The sequence below is a fragment of the Gorilla gorilla genome, chromosome 6, assembly GCF_029281585.2.
Source record: "Gorilla gorilla gorilla isolate KB3781 chromosome 6, NHGRI_mGorGor1-v2.1_pri, whole genome shotgun sequence".
NCBI lineage: Eukaryota > Metazoa > Chordata > Mammalia > Primates > Hominidae > Gorilla > Gorilla gorilla.
The window spans coordinates 168,783,001-168,799,550 of NC_073230.2; the positions used below are offsets into that span (position 1 = coordinate 168,783,001).

Here is a 16,550-nt window from a genome sequence, read left to right on the forward strand (position 1 = left end):
TCCTGGTTGGGCAGGGCGATACGCCTGCGTGTTGCCGGATGCGCTTGCGCAGGCGCCGTGTGGCACTCGGCGGTCGAAAGGGGAGTTCGAGGAGACGGGGGCGACGCGGCTGAGGGCTTCTCTTCGGGGTCGGGGCTGCAGCCGTCATGCCGGGGATAGTGGAGCTGCCCGCTCTAGAGGAGCTGAAAGTAGATGAGGTGAGGCTATCCGGAGGACAGGCAAGGGAGACATGGGGCTGCGGCTTCTCGGGCCTGGGCCTAGCCCCGCTTGGGCTCTGCGGATCCTGGGACCCGGGCCCCCCTCCCCAGTCCTCCAACGCATATACAGGTCGACCCCCGGAGGTCCCCTCCGCAGCTTTGGGAGTCGCCTCCCCTCTCTACCCCACCCTGTCGCATCCTGCAGTGGCTCTAGAATCCTCCCCCTTTCGCCCTCCACAGCGACCTGTTTCTCCTTCCGTGAATAATAGTGATACATTTTATTAAGCACCAACCAGTCATTTTCCTTAGCTTATGTCGCTTAATCCTCAAACTTGCATGCGAGGTGAGTATACAACCCTAGGGGCTCACAGTCGAGGGGGACGGTCACCTACCTTAAAGTGGTATCACCGGTGCCGAGTGCATAGAGTGGGATGACGAAGCCGCGGGAAAATGAGACAATATTGGAGCGTGCATCTACTCACAGCCTTGGGAAGGTGTTTGGTAACAGGACCCATTTAAAGCATTCGTTTATTCAAGAGATATCATTTGAGTAATTAACGTGTGCACGTAACGCTGGAAGAGATGTACTTCGTGCTTTCATGGACTTTACAATCCAGTAGGGAGACAGACACATAAAGAGGCAGTCACACTACAATGAAGTTAGTGCTGTGAGAAGTGAAGTAGAAACATACCCTACTAATTATAGCTAACATGATCAAGTCCTTTCTAGATACCAGGCAGGATGCTAATTACTTTCCATGCATTAATTCATTGAATCCTCCCAGCAACACTATAAGGTAGGATATATATATATATATATATATATATATATATATACACACCATATATATATATACACACCATATATATACATATACACACCATATATATATACACCATATATATATATACACACCATATATATATATATACACCATATATATATATACACCATATATATATATACACACCATATATATATACACCATATATATATACACCATATATATATATATACACCATATGTATATATATATACACCATATGTATATATATATACACACACAATTGGTCATATATATATATACACACACACACACACAATTGGTCGTAACGTTATAAATAAGGAATTAGTCCCCGAGAGTAGAAATGATTTGCCCAAGGTCACGGAGCTCGTAAGTAATAGAGCTGGAAGTGAACCCAGGTCTGATTTTAAAACCAGTGCTTTTCCACTATATTATGGGTGAAAACTCACAAGAATGAGACGGCCTAGCAGAACTTGTGTGTTTAGGGAGCCAAGTACAGTTTGATGTGACCTTAGTGGTGGTGGTAGGAAGCAGCAGGTGCTGAGCCTGGAGAGGCAACTTGGGCTGAGATAGGACTTGGAAGCAGCTTCTACAAGGCCAGACCAAACAGTTTGGACTTGATCCAGTAAGGGAGGTGGTGGGAAGAGGTGGAAGGTTTTAAGGCAGAGGAGTGTCATGGCCGGGCTGGATAGTAGAACAGGCTGTATTAAAGGAGAGGAAGGCCAAGACTAGAAATGATGTACCAGCAATGATATACCAGGCACCATGTTAAGTATTTTGTTTGTTTGTTTTGTTGTTTTTGAGAGTCTCGCTCTGTCGTCCAGGCTGGAGTGCAGTGGCGCGATATTGGCCCACTGCAACCTCCACCTCCCGGGTTCAAGCGATTCTGCTGCCTCAGCCTCCCGAGTAGCTGCGACTACAGGCGCTCATCACCACACCCGGCTAATATTTTGTATTTTTAGTAGAGACGGGGTTTCACCGTGTTAGCCAGGATGGTTTCGATCTCCTGACCTCGTAATCTGCCTGCCTCGGCCTCCCAAAGTGCTGGGATTACAGGCGTGAGCCACCGCGCCTGGCCATATGTTAAGTCTTCTACCTGCAATGCTTCATTTAATCTTAGATGCCTGTGAGAGTGGCAACTGTTATTTTCCTCAGAGGAAGAAATTATTAGCTATGTTCAGGGACTTTATTATATTAAAGTGACATTTACTCTGAGGTGGCAGAGGGGAGCTGCCATGTGGCCCCCAATCTTTTGTTCCCCCCGGTGAACCACCCCCCTGCCCCCACCCCATGTAGCTGGGTTAATCTTGAGTTGCTGTATTTCTTGTTGCAATTTTTATTAGGTTCAACAAACATCTGAAGTTCTACTTCATACAACTGATGTATCTGAAATACATTTGCCTTTACTCTTCACACAATTGAATGAACATACGAATAATTACATAAATAACTAAAATACAAGACAAGGTGTGATTAAATACTATGAAAGGGGGAAGATGTGGTTTAGGAAAAGATTTGAAGTTGTATCTAAATTCTAGGCCTACCTGCCGGTCACCTTGATTACTTGATTTTAGCATTTGCAGACACGGTTATTTGTAAGATGAGGTGATCCCAGCTATAAAATTCTCTGAAACTATAAAGGGAATAGAGAAAGCACTTTTTGGGCATAATGTAAGACATGACTAAATGGCATATGAAGAATGGCATTTATGGGCGGAGATGAAGAGAAGACCCCTCCCTCTAAGTGAGGGTAGGGTCCGAGCAAAAGTAAGGAGATAGGAAAATGCAGAGAGTCAAAAAGGAGTTCAGTGTTTTGAGAGAACAGTAAATAGTCAGTCCCTTTTTGAAATGTTGTGGGTGAGAAGGGTGGAAAGATAGTTTGGGTCCAGAAGCCTTTCGGTACCCGTTAAGAAGTTTAGGCTTTATTCTGCTGTTAAGGCTGAATGAGAGTTTGGTTGCTAATATAACAGCAGAGTAAAATAAGAATTGTCATTTAGGGAGATCATGGTAGCAGCTGTGTGAAGAATGGATTGAAGAAAGAAAAAGAAAAGCAGGGAGACTGGTCTCAGTGGCTCTGAAAATTATTGAGAAAGATGTTAATGATCCCAGTGTAATTGGTGCTTACAGAGACTGTGCTTACAGAGAGCAAAGAACAAGTATATCTAGAATTGATCAGACTTAGCAATGGATTAGATATTGGAGGTAGGGAAGGTTGAAGAATCAAAGTCAGATTTGCAGCGTGGCAATAGTACTGGTGAAGCCAGAAAAAGGAGCCCGTTTGGAGAGCGAGTTAAATACATTTTGGACCTCATTGGCTTAGGAGTTATGACACATCCCCATTGAAAAAGCAGTCAGAAGCTTTGGACTGGAAAGTCCTTGGACACATTTGATAATTTTGAGTAAAAATAAAAATAGCTAATATTTATGGTGTGCTTTCGATGTGATAGGCACTGTTCTTATTATTTTTATATATATTAACTCATTTAATCTTCATAACAGTTCTATTAGGTACTATTCTCTGTTTTACATAAATTTAGGAAAACTCAAGGCATGGTATAAATAAAGTACTACAAAAAGAGGTACAGACGTAGTTTAAGGAGACAAGGACAGGACTAGAAGGTTGATTGGCTCTAGATGGTGACTTTGTCTCAGTTTCCACACCTGCAGACTGTGTAGCCCTGCTGTGCAGTGAGGCTGTTGTGAGAATAAATGAGAAGGATGTTGAAATTCTGTGTTGTTTGAGACAAAGAGATCTGAATGAATTTGAGACGATATTCATGGTAAACAGCTGTGAAAGGATGTTGTTTCTGTTGGAATTCATCAGTCTCAGTGAAGAAGCAGGTGAGGGGATATGGTGACATCTCAGGCTCATCCACCTCAGTGATGGTGATATAATGGGAAGAAGCCTGGTTGGAGGTCACAGTCTCTGTGTTCTAGTTCTGGGGTTGCCACTGACTCACTGTGTTGTCTCTAGCACATCCCTCTTTTTCATTAATTATGAAACAGACTCAATGTCTTCCTTTATTTTCCTGTGACAGGGATGGTGTTTTATGTGCTCAGCAACATGTGTATACCTTCATTTTGATAAGATTTCCACATTTGTAGGGAAATAAATAATGTGTCAGGCTTTTTGGGCCGTATAGTTTTGGGCCTTTGAATAATTGAATCAGCCAGTTAAAGCTCTTTTAAGGCATATGACAAGTAAATATAACTAACTTAATTATTAAAATATATTAAGCTTTTAGAAAAGTTTGAGTGTTAGTTTTTATTCTCCTAGCTGTTTATAGGTAATAAAACAAGCAAATGTGTGCCAGTTTACCTAAATAAATTCTTTTATTTTCAAAAACTTTAATACAAAAACTTTACAGATTTTAAACATAAATTTATTAGAGTCATCATGGCAGATTTCACTTATGTCATAACTTTATCTTTGATAATTGTAACAGTTGCACTATTAATAGACATAGTCATAACTTTATTCTCCTTTCTATAGTGTATAGATTAATTACTCTTGTCATCTTTCCTTGCCTTTTATTAATAACCTAGCTGCATAAAGTGCATAAAAAATAAAATTACAGCTGGGCTTGGTGGCCCACGCCTATAATCCCAGCACTTTGGGAGGCTGAGGTGGGAGAATCATCTGAGGTCGGGAGTTTGAGACCAGCCTGACCAACATGGAGGAACCCCGTCTCTACCAAAAATACAAAATTAGCCGGATGTGGTGGTGCATGCCTGTAATCCCAGCTACTCAGGAAGGCTGAGGCAGGAGAATCACTTGAACCCGGGAGGTGGAGGTTGCGGTGAGCCGAGATTGCGCCACTGCCCTCCAGCCTGGACAAGAGCGAAACTCGGTCTCAAAAAAATAATAAAATAAAATTACAGACTGTTCTCACACAACAATTTTTAATTTTACAAATCAAATTCAGTAGTGTATTAAAGCATAATACACTGTGACAGACTAGATTTTATTCTAGAAATACATTGGATCAGTTTTACAAAATCTGTTAATGCTCTATGTTACATTTATAAATTAATGAAAACAAAGCCTAAAAATTTTAGTCTTTTCTGGTATAGAAAACAACAGTAAAGCAAAACTAATTAGAATTAGAAAGAAGCTTTCTTAACAAGGAATATCCAAACAACTATATTCCAGATACCAACAGCAAATATTATACCAAACTTGCTTTTAATTTTAGAAAAAGGGAAGGTTGTCTGCTGTCATTGGTCTTCATCTGTATTGTCCTGAAGGGGTTGGTTAAAGCGATAAAATAGGAAATGAGAATAAGAAGAAAAAAATAAAGTAGCAGAAGGGAAAGAGACAGTTTTTATTTGTAAATGGCAGTTTTTCTGTTAATCTTCTTGAGTTTTGTGTCAGAACTAACAAGAGTTCAGTAAGATGGCTGGAGAGAAAATACAGTATACAAGCAAGCAGTAAACAGTTTGAAAGTCTAATAGAAAAACTATCCTATTTAGATAGTATCAAAAGTGCTAAAATACGGAGGAATAAACAAGAAATGTTCAAGGTCCCTATAATGAAGGAAACTAGTTTTAACCAAAGGACAAGAATGACTTGACTATGAATAAATGGAGAGAAATACTGTGTTGTGGATGAGAAGGTGTGATTGATGTATTCATATCTGTTTTCTAATTATTGTATCCCCATTTTCTAGCAAAGAGTGGGTGCTCAACAGCTACTTGTGCTAGACACTATTTTGGGTGCTTGGTGTGTACCGTAGTCAACATTATATTTAATTACCATAGCTTAATATAGGGAGAATTGATATCTTTACAGTAGTGGATCTCTGTTGAAAACAAAATCCCTTCCCTCTGGGAGCTTATGTTCTAGTCACACACAGACCACTCAGGGGCTCTTAAAATTATTGAGAAAGATGTTAATGACCCCAGTGTAATTGGTGCTTAATACAGAAACTGTGCTTACAGAGAGGAAAGAACAAGTATGTCTAGAATTGATCAGACTTAGCACATGAATGCTAAGACCAGACCACATGAGTGACCACTGATAATAGCTTATATAAGATGATTAGAGAGGCTCTCTGAGGATGTGAAGTTTGAGCAGGCACCCAGTATTATAAAAAGTGCCCATTGTTCCCTAATTTAACATATAACTAAATTTAATACAATTTGAATGCAAATTATTGGGGGAAGGTGTTCATCTGAAAGAATAGCCAAAAAAGTTTTGAAAAGGAAGAATGAGGAGGATGGTTCTCCCAGATAACAAAATGTTATCTTCAGTGACAGTAATTAAAACATTGTGGTATTGGTATAAGAAAAGGTAGTACAGAAAAGGGACCACAGGTCTCTTGCTTAAGCAGCTGTTTGTAGGCCCTGGACAGTTTGCAGTTCTCTCTGAGCTGGCTATATCTACACTGTGTATCTTCTCAAGAAAATATCACTAAAATACTATTGAGCGAAATTGGTGGGCATAAAGGGATGGCAACCTTGGATACGCTCTGATTTTTAAAAAATTTGTAGATTTTAGTACTTTATTATTAGTTATTACTAGATGGACTAGATGGACTAGATGCTCTTTGTGATCTCTTCCAGCCTCATCTTCTGTGACTCCGTAGTCCTCTGGGAGTTTTATTTATCCTTTAATTTAATTTAATTTAATTTAATTTTTTTTTTTTTTTTGAGACAGAGTCTTGCTCTGTCACCCCGGCTGGAGTGCAGTAGCGTGATCTTGGCTCACTGCAACCTCTGCCTCCTGGGTTCAAGCAATTCTTATGCCTCAACCTCCCTAGTAGCTGGGATTACAGGTGTGCACCACCACGCCCAGATACATCTCTAGTATCTTTACTAGAGACAAGCTTTCACCATGTTGGCCAGGCTGTTCTTGAGCTCCTGGCCTCAAGTGATCTGCCTGCTTTGGCCTCCCAAAGTGCTGGGATTACCTGTATGAGCCACTGTGCCCAGCCTTATATATCTATTAATTTTATTCCAGCAGCAGAAACTCAGCAAGGCTCTCCAGAGTTGGTTCCTCTCCCTGCATCCCAGAAGACTTCATCCTTCTCTACACCCCTTTTCTCTCTACCATAAATAAAGATTCTATTAGGGGTGCCATTTCTTCTGCTCTAAAATGGGAATATTAATCTCTTCATGAGACTATTGTAAAAGTGAAGAAAATAATATATGTGAAAGAGCTTCGTGTTCTCTAAATCACCATAGATTTTAAAGAATCGCTGGGCGAGGTGGCTTATGCCTGTAATCCCAGCTACTTGGGAGGCTGAGGCAGCAGAATCACTTGAGCCTGGGAGGCCGAAGTTGCAGTAAGCCGAGATCGCGCCACTGCACTCCAGCCTGGGGGATGGGAGTGAAACCCTGTCTCAAAAAAAAAAAAAAAAAAATTATTATTATGACAGTGTTTAATTTTCTTGGTAAAGTCAGAACAGTGCTACTTTTGTGTTCTCTATTCTGACCCGCATGAGGTAAAGCTGAGAAAGTGGTATTCTGGTTCACAGTCTGTGGCCTTTGTCCTATCTTTCCTTTCCTAGGTGAAAATTAGTTCTGCTGTGCTTAAAGCTGCGGCCATCACTATGGAGCTCAATGTGATAAGCCCAACAAGGAGTTTATGCTCTGCCGCTGGGAAGAGAAAGATCCGAGGCGGTGTTTAGAGGAAGGCAAACTGGTCAACAAGTGTGCTTTGGACTTCTTTAGGTAAAAATCTTTGGTATCAGTGCCTACTTGGTTGAAGCATAAAGGTTTAAATGAATAAGTGAACAGCCAGCTAATAATCTGGATTTTATTAGGAAGTACATAGGCTTTGAAATCAGACCAAGGTAAAACATTCAAAGGATGATAATTATTTTTGGTTTTGTTTTTATTATCTGGCAAGTTCTTTTATCTCCATGAATCTCAGTTTCCAAATTGTAAAATAATACCTATCTAGGTTTGCTAAGCAAGTGACTGGTGACCATTTTTGCTACAGCAAGGGGAAAGTCTTTTTGCTGTGAAAAATTTGAAAAGGCACGTAAAACAACCCATCACAGTCCTTTTTAAGCAGGCATTCACTAGGTTGTTGTCATTACTACAGAACACAGGTATGATGGAAAGAAAACTGTATTCGGAGTTAGGTTTTAGGTAGGTCATTGTGCTTGATACTGAAGTAAAAAAAAACTAAACTGTGTAATTGTAGGAAAATGTTTTAACAAGCATATTAGCACTCTATTTAAAAGGAGAGAAAGTCAACTCAAAGGAAATTGGCTCTTGTAACTCTGAAGTCCAGAAATAGGCCTGGCATCAGGCAGGGCTGGATTCAAGGGCTTAAATAATTTCACAACTACTTGATGTCTTTTTGCCTCTCCTCTTTTCACAGTCTCTTAGTTCTGGTTTTCTCTGTTGACCTCATTTCAGAAAGACTCTCACCTTGCTGTACCAAAAATGGCCACCAGCCACTCGAGTTGCTGTTCTGTTGATACTTGCTTAGCAAACCTAGACAAAGTGTGCCCTTTATCCAGAAGTGAGCAGAAGCTCCTGGACTGAGTCTAATTGTCCTGGCTGGCGGACTTTGTATACATATCATTGCATCACTTGTGCTTCAGGAGATAAAAAGCTCTAATTGGTCAGGCCTGAGATGGGGAGTGGACTTAGCTTCATCCAAACCACATTGCTGAGAGACAGGGAGGGGTTGTTCCCAAAGGAAAATTAGAAGGATGTTACAGAAGAATGGGGAATGACTGCTGACAAGGCAGAAACCACCAATGTCCACTACAATGAAGTTAGAGAAAAAAAATAGATACCTTAGCACAGTAGCTGCTTTCCTCCTTTCTTGCTTCTGCTGTCTCTGTCCCTATGCAAAGATATTTTTGTGGTTATAATCATAGTATGTATACATTGAGAAATTCATTTTTCACTTGATATTATTGGAAACATTCTTCAAAGTTGCTATATAGTCTTCATGATCATCTTTTTTTTTTTTTTTTGAGACGGAGTCTCACTCTGTTGCCCAGGCTGGAGTGCAATGGTGTGATCTTGGCTCACTGCAACCTCTGCCTCCTGGCTTCAAGCGAGTCACATGTCTCAGCCTCCTGAATAGCTGGGTCTACAGGCCTGCGCCACTACGCCTGGCTAATTTTTTTGCATTTTTGGTAGAGATGGGGTTTCAGAATGCTGGCCAGGCTGGTCTTGAACTCCTGACCTCAAGTGATCCGCTCTCCTTGGCCTCCCAAAGTGCTGGGATTGCAGGTGTGAGCCACCGCACCTGGCCATGATCATCATTCTTAATGGTTATATATTATTCCATCAGTGGATAAACCAACCATAACGTACCTGACCAATTCCTGTTATTGAACATCATTGTTGATTTCAGTTTTTGATTATTTTGGATAAATCTGCAGTGATTACCTTTGTGTATAGATCATTTTCATCAGTTAATAATTCCTTGGCATAAATTTCCTAACAGTGAGTTTACTCTATAAAGGGCTTTGAACATCATTATGGCTCTTGAACTGTATTGCTTTTTTTTTTTTTTTTGAGATGGGGTGTCGCTCTGTCGCCCAGGCTGGAGTGCAGTAGCACGATCTTGGCTTACTGCAAGCTCCGCCTCCCGGGTTCACGCCATTCTCCTGCCTCACCCTCCCGAGTAGCTGGGACTATAGGCGCCCAGTACCACGCCCGGCTAATTTTTTGTATTTTTAGTAGAGACGGGGTTTCACCATGGTCTCAATCTCCTGATCTCGTGATCCACCTGCCTTGGCCTCCCAAAGTGCTGGGATTACAAGCGTGAGCCACCGTGCCCAGCAAATGCTTTTGTTTTTTAAATGTTGGATCAATTTATGCTGTCCTCAGCGCTGGATTCTGGTATGCATAGTATTTAAATATTTGGGAGGTGCAAATATTTAATTTGCAGTATTTGGGAGGTGCAAATGTTTCAATTTGCATTGATTTGATTGCCAGCGAGATTGAGTGTGTGTGTGTGTTTATTTAAACAATTTTTCTTTTTTTTTTTTGAGACAGAGTCTCACTCTGTCACCCAGGCTGTAGTGCTGTGGCGTGATCTTTGTTCACTGCAACCTCTGCCTCCTGGGTTCAAGCGATTCTTGTGCCTCAGCCACCTGAGTAGCTGGGATTACGGGTGTGTGCCACCTGCCTGGCTAATTTTTGTATTTTTAGTAGAGATGGGGTTTCGCCATGTTGGCCAGGCTGGTCTTGAACTCCTGGCCTCAAGTGATCCGCCCACCTTGGCCTCCCAAGGTGCTGGGATTACAGGCATGAGCCACAGCATCCAGCCTAAACAATTTTTATTTTCTAAGAGAACTTTTGCAAAGCATTTTTTCCATGGCCCAGTGGTAGTACATTTTAAGCGTGGAATGTTTGGATTTCACAAATTCCCAAGGTGCCTAACTGCCTCCGTAGAGGAATTTCTCACTGCTGAAGTTGCTGGTTTTAGGCATTAGTAGATAATTGTTAGGTATGGGTAACAGGGTCCAGAACAGGGATCCGTGCTACTAGAGTAGTGGCTTGCAGCCCGTCTGCTGCTGCTGCATTTTGGAGGAATATAAAACTCCCATTGGAAATGGTTGCTTTCTACCAAAGTGATTCTTGAGTAGAAGTTATGTGGGTGCAGGTTATGCTTAGTATAGCCGGAAGGGAAACCTAAGAAGCTGGTGACATTGGTGGACCTCTAGGAGAGCAACTGAGTGGCTTATTGGGCAGGGTGGAAAGCAGATTTTTCACTGTATACTTCCTTAAGCCATCTCTGAGATCCTTCCTTCCTGATCCATGTTAAACAAGATTCATGTGAGAGTGTAGCTAGATTTCTGGAGTATGACAGGTAAGCACTTAAATAATAAAATTATTATTTCATGGGGAGAAAGAGGTGTTCTGAATTTCACTGCCTCAAGTATGGCTTTTACATAAAATGATGGTATTTTATTCTTGCTTGAACATGCATACTAGCAGGGTTGAATGATAAGATAAGGAGGATTTTGCAAAAAACTGAAACTTATTCTTTTTATACACAGAAGTTAAGTTTTCTCTAGCCATTTTTGATGGCCACAGAATGAATTATATGCTAGCCTGCTTCTTAACAGAGAATACCAAATATAATATAACTTTGTTCTTGATAGCAAGGATTAATATCTATTTTTGTTCAATGCGTAAATAAAATGAGGACCTTGAGCTTTTGAGGAGTGGAGTACAGTTTGTCTTTATACTGAATGATCCCAGGATCTTCTGCTTGTTAGTTTGTGTATTTGCTTTTTATAATTCTGTCTCTTCCTTTGCCGTTGTCTGTCGCGTTTGACTTCTATCAGCATGTCCATGATTTAATTATGCCTCCTTCTCTTCTAAATTTGCTAAGCTGATACCCTTAGAGGAATTGGATCTAAAGAAAAGAATAAATAGGCCCCAAGTAAGGAGTTCCTCTCTGAGTAAAATAGGCGTGCATTAGGCTACACTCTTTTCTTCTTACTATATAAAGAAATTAGGTTTTCTACCTCAGAAATCTTTTTTGTTTACTAACTTGTTCTCAAATTGAGGATCCTGAAGTTGTCTTGTAAGTGAGGTAAGAATATGTACTCACATACCTTTCAAAAAGCAAGGCTATGTATTTGAGATCTGTACCTATTTTTTTCTCACTTTTCTGTTTTTCATTGTTTTGCAAAGAGATGCCCCTAACCCAGCTTTCTTTTCCAGGCAGATAAAACGTCACTGTGCAGAGCCTTTTACAGAATATTGGACTTGCATTGATTATACTGGCCAGCAGTTATTTCGTCACTGTCGCAAACAGCAGGCAAAGTTTGACGAGTGTGTGCTGGACAAACTGGGCTGGGTGCGGCCTGACCTGGGAGAACTGTCAAAGGTAAGAAGGCTTCTGCTGGAGGTCTCGCTCTCTGACTCGGGTGGGATAAAGGCAGGAGGTGGTCAGCAAATGGTCTCTGTAAATACAGATATGATGTAAGAACTTACCAGATTTACCAAACATATTAGGCAGTGATTATACACAATCCAGAAAGGAATTTTTAAAAATAGAAATATTTCTGGCCGGGCGTGGTGGCTCACGCCTGTAATCCCATCACTTTGGGAGGCCGAGGCGGGCAAATCATGAGGTCAGGAAATCAAGACCATCCTAGCTAACATGGTAAAACCCCGTCTCTACTAAAAATACAAAAAATTAGCCGGGCGTGGTGGTGGGCGCCTGTAGTCCCAGCTACTTGGGAGGCTGAGGCAGGAGAATGGTGTGAACCTGGGAGGTGGAGCTTGCAGTGAATGGAGATTGTGCCACTACCTCCACTCCAACCTGGGCAACAGAGCGAGACTCCGTCTCAAAAAAAAAAAAAAAAAAAATTCTTTAGGCCTTCTAGCATGTGCAGATTTGTTTTTAGTTAATTAGCTAATTAAAGAACAGAAGGGAGTAGAGAAAGATAAAGTATTAGTGAAACGCTGTCAGTTGAAAACATTGTGGAGGTTATTGTGGAATTCACTGGGGAAATAGGATCAGGCTTATGCCACATTTTTCAGAACATATCTAAGATTTTTTTTTAAAAACTACATTCTTGTAGTTTTAAAAGTGTTTCTCTTTCTCCTATATTTCCTATCTTAGTTGTGACACCACCGTCTGTTGAAACATCAGAGCTGGAAACCTGAATTCTTCATTCCCTACTGATTCCATGCAGTCATCACTTCCTTTAGATTAGCATCTTCTTGAATTTTTTTTTTTTAATCCTCTCATTGTTCCTGCTGCTGTTATCTTATTCTTGGACAGGAGTTCTTAACCTGGGGTACATGAATTTCTGGGAGAGGAGGGTGGATCAATGTGGGCTTTAGATGAAATTGAAGAATTGAGGATTAAATTACACCTCCACAAGAAGAGTGATCTGTGTGGAAAACAAATCTTACGTCACTGTGTTTTTAAAAACTGTACGGGGACTCTGCATTGCTGGTGAGATAAAGCATCTTCTCCATAACATGGCATGCAGGCCCTTTATGATCTGACCCATCCCTGCTTCTTCAGCCTCAGCTCCCTCCGTTCCCCGTGGGGCAGCACAGGTAGCAAGGCATGGAGGAAAAAACTCAGGTCTCACTCTCTCTCCTAGGCTGGAATGCAGTGGTGCAATCACAGCTCACTGCAGCCTTGACTTCCTGGGCACAGGTGATTCTCCCACCTCAGCCTCCCAAGTAGCTGGGACTACAGGTGCAGGCCACCATGCCCAACTAATTTTTGTATTTTAGTAGAGACAGGATTTTGCTATATTACCCAGTCTGGTCTTGAGATCCTGAGCTCAAGCAGTCCTCCCACCTTAGCCTCCCAGTGTGATGGGATTACAGGTCACCATACCCGGTCTAGTTCCCTTCTCTTTGTGTATAGCATCTGTGAATGGTTGGATTATAAGCTTGGTGTCATAAGTAATAATGTAGCAATTTTTTTGTCTTTTATATCTGGCTTGATTATTTTCAGATACTTTCTGATGTACTGAACATATTATTTTAAATAGTTGATAATTCTAGGTTGGAAAGTGGTAGAACTTATACATGTAACAAATAAAACTACCTTTTCTCATTTCTGACTTATGAAAGAAGAAATAACAAGTCATGCTAGTAAGAAAGCATATTTATTCTTGAATCTTTGTATTAACATTTTTTAAAACTCTGTGAGATAAAAAAAAATTCTCTTAACTCTTTTCAAAAGTGTATTTCTCAATCAGGTGCCATGGCTCACACCTGCAATTCTAGCACTTTGGGAGGCTGAGGCAGGAGGATCGCTTGAGCTCACGAGTTCAGGACTAGCCTGGGCAACATTTTTTTTTGTTTTTCTTTTTGAAGTGGAGTCTCACTCTGTCACCCAGGCTGGAGTATAGTGCCACGATCTCTGCTCACTGCAACCTCTGCCTTCCGGGTTCAAGCAATTCTGCCTCAGCCTCTTGAGTAGCTGGGATTACAGGCACCCGCCACCATGGCCAGCTAAATTTTGTATTTTTAGTAGAGATGGGGTTTCACCATGTTGCCTGGGCTGGTCTTGAACTCTGACCTTAAGTGATCCACCTGCCTCAGCCTCCCAGAGTGCGGGGATTACAGGCATGAGCCACTGTGCCCAGCCAGTTTCATAAATGTCTTTAATTCCTTAAAGGAGCTGCAAATACCAGGGAACCACTAGTGGATCATTAGGAACCATCTGTACTTATGACAGGGCGGTGGGATAACTTTCAAAAGCAAACAAACAAAACTAGTAGACTTGAAGACTTAGGTTCCAGCTTTAGCTCTGACATTAGTGTGTATCTTATCTTAGGCATGCCAACCTCCCTGGTCTTCATCTGTGCACTAGAGATAATAATGCCTCATAAGGTGGTTATAATAATAATTGTGTGATTGTATACACAAAAGCTCTGTTCCCAATAAAAGGTTTCTGAATTTATACATCTAGGAAGATGAATCTGGTCATTTTACATGAGGTGACTTAAGAGTTCAGACCAGTAGAGGAATAATCAGAAGACTGCTGACAGCTGTGGCCTTATGTCTTCTTACTTCTCTGGGCCTATTTCTTTATCTTGAAAATGACAGCAGTTTCTGCTGGCTTTCCAGTTGAGATTTTTGTGACCATTGGGGGATGCTGTGAGTGTAAATTATCTCTCTCCCTGTTGCAGTTTAGTACTTCACCACTCTCCTGGCTTATTGGCTCAGCTCCCCAGTATGGGTCTTGCCTCTCTCCAGTTTAGCTTTCACACTTCCCAGCCTACAGAGATGGGATTTAGTTACTGCCGTGCTTCAGTGGCACCTGTTAACCGTCAGGTTAAAACGCAAACACCTTTGCATATCATTTAATACCCTTTATCATGTGGCCTGTCCACCACTGTAGTGTGGTATTAAGAAGCACAAGCTTTGGAGCAGGCATATCTGGCTTTGGGTACGATTTCTTCCACTATTAGCTAGGTGGCCTCAATGAGCCCCTGCAGAATGACCTCATAAGAGTGAAAATGGGATGGAATCATGTGCTCAGCATCATTTCTAGCAATAAGTTCTTGGTGAGATGCTTCATCTCCCTCCATTCTTCATGCAGCCTTTGATTCAGCCATTCTGAAGACATGACTGCCTATCTTCATATGTACTCTTTATTTGGAATGTCTTTTCCTCCCTTGCCTTTCTGACTGGCTCCTGCTCAGACTTTAAGCTAAGTCTTACCTCCTTAAAAATATTCCAGACCCCCAGCCTTCAGGATGGGTTAGATGTGTACAGTCCTTGCTCCTATAGAGGCAGTTCCTGTCTCCATCATTGCCATTAGGCATCAGGGTAATTTGGAAATCTTGGTTGTTACTCCTGGCTTTCTCCCTCACTAGACTGTGATCCCCTTGAGGACAGTATCTTGTTCCCTTCTGTATCCCTAGTTTCTACCACAGGGAATGACATAAAGTAGGCTTTCCTGAGTGTTTGTTCAACGATTAAATAAGTCTGAATGTGATTTGCTGGGAATTTAAGTCGGGGAGCAGTTGTAGCAGCGGGAGCAATGAGGAGACACCAGGAGGCGCGTTGATGGTTACAGATTCCTCCACCCTAGCTTTCAACTTTGCTTTTGCCCTCTTCACCCTTCCCAGGTCACCACAGTGAAAACAGATCGACCTTTACCGGAGAATCCCTATCACTCAAGACCAAGACCGGATCCCAGCCCTGAGATCGAGGGAGATCTGCAGCCTGCCACACATGGCAGCCGCTTTTATTTCTGGACCAAGTAAAGATGGGTCCGTGGCCCACACTCAGTCATGTGCCCAGACAATGACTGATGAAAACGCCCATGCAGTTTGCATCGACTGATAGTGTGTTCTTTCCGGGATCACAAACATTAACAAAAAAGTTAATTTATGTGACTTGGCAGTTATTCTATACCATTTCCTGTCCATTAAAATTTTTAAAGGAAACGGTTGTATTTTATTATGTTTTATGTGACCTTTTGGCCTTTAAAGATGACTTCCCCTTGCTTTTTCTTCTTGTGGTCCTGCCTGTTCCTCTTGCTTTGCTTTAGGCACTCGCTCACGTGGCTGGGGATCCCTGTTAGAACAGGCAGAAGTGGCCATGTGAAGGAAAGGCTTTGTTACTTTAGGCAGCTCCTTGGGGTGTGTCTGTGTTCACACATTTTGAAGTCTCAGCTCTCTTTCCTTCCATCCAACGTCTTAGGCAAATAGATTTCTCTAAAGGTCATACAAGGGGAGCCTCCAGGATAGAAGTGCAGAAACTTCTTTGAGGCGTGACTCAGGGAATGGGAGGGGCCCCTAGCAGGGTCTCATGCAGTCTTGCTCAAAAACTTCCACCACTTCCCCTTGATATCCCATCCTCAAGCATTATAACCCAGATGTTTTTCCTGATAGACAAGGGAGGTGGAGGCTGAGCTTCCAGCTCCAAAGCCAGGAAGTCTGGAGGTCTGAGTGTCAATTCCAACCTTGGGTGTGTTCCTTAACCTCTTGTGAGAGGTTGAGTTTGAGGACAAACTAAAGGGCACATGCTTATCTACCTCCTGGGCAGGTTAAAGCCACAAGTGTTCATAAAGCTCTTTGGTTCAAAGCACTATTACGTCTTTTTTCCCCTTTCATTCAATTCCTTTTTC

General features: G+C 41.7%; 1 pseudogene; it reads left to right on the forward strand.

The window, feature by feature from the left end:
- The first annotated feature begins 77 nt into the window (after nucleotides 1-77).
- Nucleotides 78-16,550, forward strand: part of LOC129523822 (NADH dehydrogenase [ubiquinone] 1 alpha subcomplex subunit 8-like) — a 129,180-nt pseudogene continuing 112,707 nt past the window's right edge.